At 36.9% G+C, this 2822-nt stretch overlaps 1 non-coding gene across 1 annotated transcript; it reads left to right on the top strand.

The window, feature by feature from the left end:
* Nucleotides 1-2328: 2328 nt before the first annotated feature.
* TRNAE-CUC lies at nt 2329-2401 on the top strand. The gene has a single exon. It is a non-coding gene; the product is annotated as a tRNA-Glu (tRNA).
* Nucleotides 2402-2822: the final 421 nt, after the last annotated feature.

Genomic DNA, 2822 nt, shown 5'->3' with positions numbered 1-2822 from the left:
GCTGTTCATTTGCTTTAAAATTCATAATAGTACATAAGATGCAGAGGAAGAAATAGGCTAAAAGATTTGTGTTTAAGCCAAAGTCTTGTTACTTAAGATTAATTTATTGTTTCTTTGTCTAAGAGATATAACAACTTCCTGGTTTGGTCACTTCTTTGAGTCATATTTTTATGGACTCTTGTGCATATGAAATTAAATTGGTTTTTCTCCTATTGATCTGTCTTATGTCAATTTATTAGACAATCCAAAGAAACTAGAAGGGAAGAAAGGAAGTTTTCTTCCTTTATAGGAACATCTGTCTGCATACTGACCTATGTATACACACATATCCATATATCCATATATGTATATTTGTCCATATATGTCAATGTCCATTCATCTGGAAGCATGTTTGTATATTAGGTTAAACATGCGTTCTTAATGATGTCTCCAGCTTTCATCTGTGACCACATGGTTCAGTCTAGGTTTTCTCCCTTGCTCATCCATAAAATTACATTTAAAAAGGAACTTGTGGGTCATTTATTGCCATTTATTATGTTATTAAAAACTAGAAATTACATTTTCTTTCTCTTAAAATGGTTGACCTGGAGTGTTTAATCTACTTTTGACCCAGGGGAGTACAAAGCTTTTTGACTTTCTATAATCTGCCAAGATGACAGAGCCTCCTTATCCTCCTAGGTACATATTTGTGCTCTTGGAGAATTTGTTATGTTGTTGTTGTTAAGTCGCTAAGTCATGTCCGAGTGTTTGTGACTCCATGAACTGCAGCACGTCAGGCTTCCCTGTCCTTTACTATCTCCCTAAGTTTGCTCAAACTCATGTCCACTGAGTCACTGATGCCATCCAACCATCTCATCCTCTGTCTTCCCCTTCTCCTCCCGCCTTCAATCTTTCCCAGCATCAGGGTCTTTTCCAATGAGTTGGCTCTTTGCATCAGGTAGCCATAGTATTGGAGCTTCAGCTTCAGCATCAGTTCTTCCAATGAATATTCAAGGTTGATTTCCTTTAGGATGGACTGGTTTGATCTTCTTGCTGTCCAAGGGACTCTCAAGAGTCTTCTCCAACACCACAGTTCAAAAGCATCAATTCTTTGGTGCTCAGCCTTCTTTATGGTCCGACTCTCACATCCATACATGACTACTGGAAAAACCACAGCTTTGACTAGTTGGACCTTTGTCAGCAAAGTGATGTCTCCTTTTTAATACACTGTGTAGGTTTGTCATATTTTTTTCCAAGGAGCAAGGATTCGTTATATCCTTTACTAAAAGCAGAACAGTGGAGGAAACCCCTCATTTCTGTGAGAATAGGCTCTTTCAGTCATATTATCATCTTCTATGTTCATTTAAAATAAAGTATGTTATTTAGTTTAAATGGTAGTCAAACCATTCTTCTTAGGCACCTATTGTGCTATCTTAATTAAGTGACCAAATCTCCTATTATAATTCTATTGATATTTTTGTCTCATGGAAATTAAACCCTAAATTCTGGAAAATAATATATTTTGGAATAAAAAGCACTTAAAACTATCCTTGTTATTTCCCATGGAACTATCAGAAAAGCACAAGGGTTTGTTCTTTTATATATAAAATGAGCTATGGTAGAAATAATGAGATTTTTTTTTGTATGCTCCATGTTTCTTAATTAGTTCAACACTCATTAAAAACTGTATGAAAAGATCTGTCAAATCAAAGGAGACTCTCTGCCTTCCCAAGTTTTCAGGTAAAGCATCATTAATATAACTGTGTTTTAGAGATTGTACACTTTATAAGCAAGCTCTGGAGACAAGTCAGGGCCCTCACTTTCTGTGGGATGTTCTTAACTGCCAAAGAAACACTGATTAAACCCATATACAGTAATTATGTACTGTGCTCCCTCAATTTTCCTATTGTTGGTAGGTGTAATAAAATAACCAGAGCCTTGACATCAACAGCTGGTTTCTGCTTTCTTGTGATTGCCTGAAAGTTCTCTAAGTTACAGGCTGAGAAAATAGATGTTCAACAAAGAAGATTAATTTCAGAATCTAGCATGGAAAGGGCTGCACTAAGTACTGTCAACTACTCAGATTTTAAAAATTCTGTTAAGACTTTGGACTTAAGCTGATGTTGCTTAGATAACTTTCAGACTGCAACTCAATAGCAACAAACACAACACAAAACAAAACAAACACAAAACCCTCTCCAAACCCTAATAATTCAACTTAAAGATGGACAGAGGACCTGAATAGATATTTTCCCAAAGAAGTTACACACGTGACCAATGGGTATATGAAACGATGCTCAATATCATTAATCATCACAGAAATGCAAACCAAAACCACAATGAGGGACTTCCCTGGTAGTCCAGTGGCTAAGACTCTGCACTCTCAATGCAGGGGGCCCACGTTCGATCCCTGGTCAGGAAACTAGATCCCACATGCTGCAATGAAGATCAAAGGTCCTGCAGGCTGCAACTAAGACCTGGTGCAACCAAATAAATAAATATTAAAAAGCAAAACAAATCACCACTGTGAGATATCATTTCACACCTGTTAGAATGACACTTATCAAAAAGACAAGAAACAACGTGTTGCTGAAGATGTGGAGAAAAGGGACGCTTGTGCCCTGTTGATGGAAGTGTAAATTGGTACAGCCACTGTGGAAAACAGTGTGGAGATGCCCCAAAAGATGAGAAATAGAACTACCAAATGATCCAGTAGTCCTACTTCTGGGTATTTATTGAAAAAAATGGAAATTAGGAACGTGAAGAGATATTAGCACTCTCATATTTATTGTGGTGCTATGTACAATAAGCCAAGATGTGGAAACAATCTCAATGTTCATCAG

Source organism: Bubalus bubalis, chromosome 8, assembly GCF_019923935.1.
Source record: "Bubalus bubalis isolate 160015118507 breed Murrah chromosome 8, NDDB_SH_1, whole genome shotgun sequence".
NCBI classification, from domain to species: Eukaryota; Metazoa; Chordata; class Mammalia; order Artiodactyla; family Bovidae; genus Bubalus; species Bubalus bubalis.
This window is presented reverse-complemented; position numbering and strand designations above follow the sequence as displayed.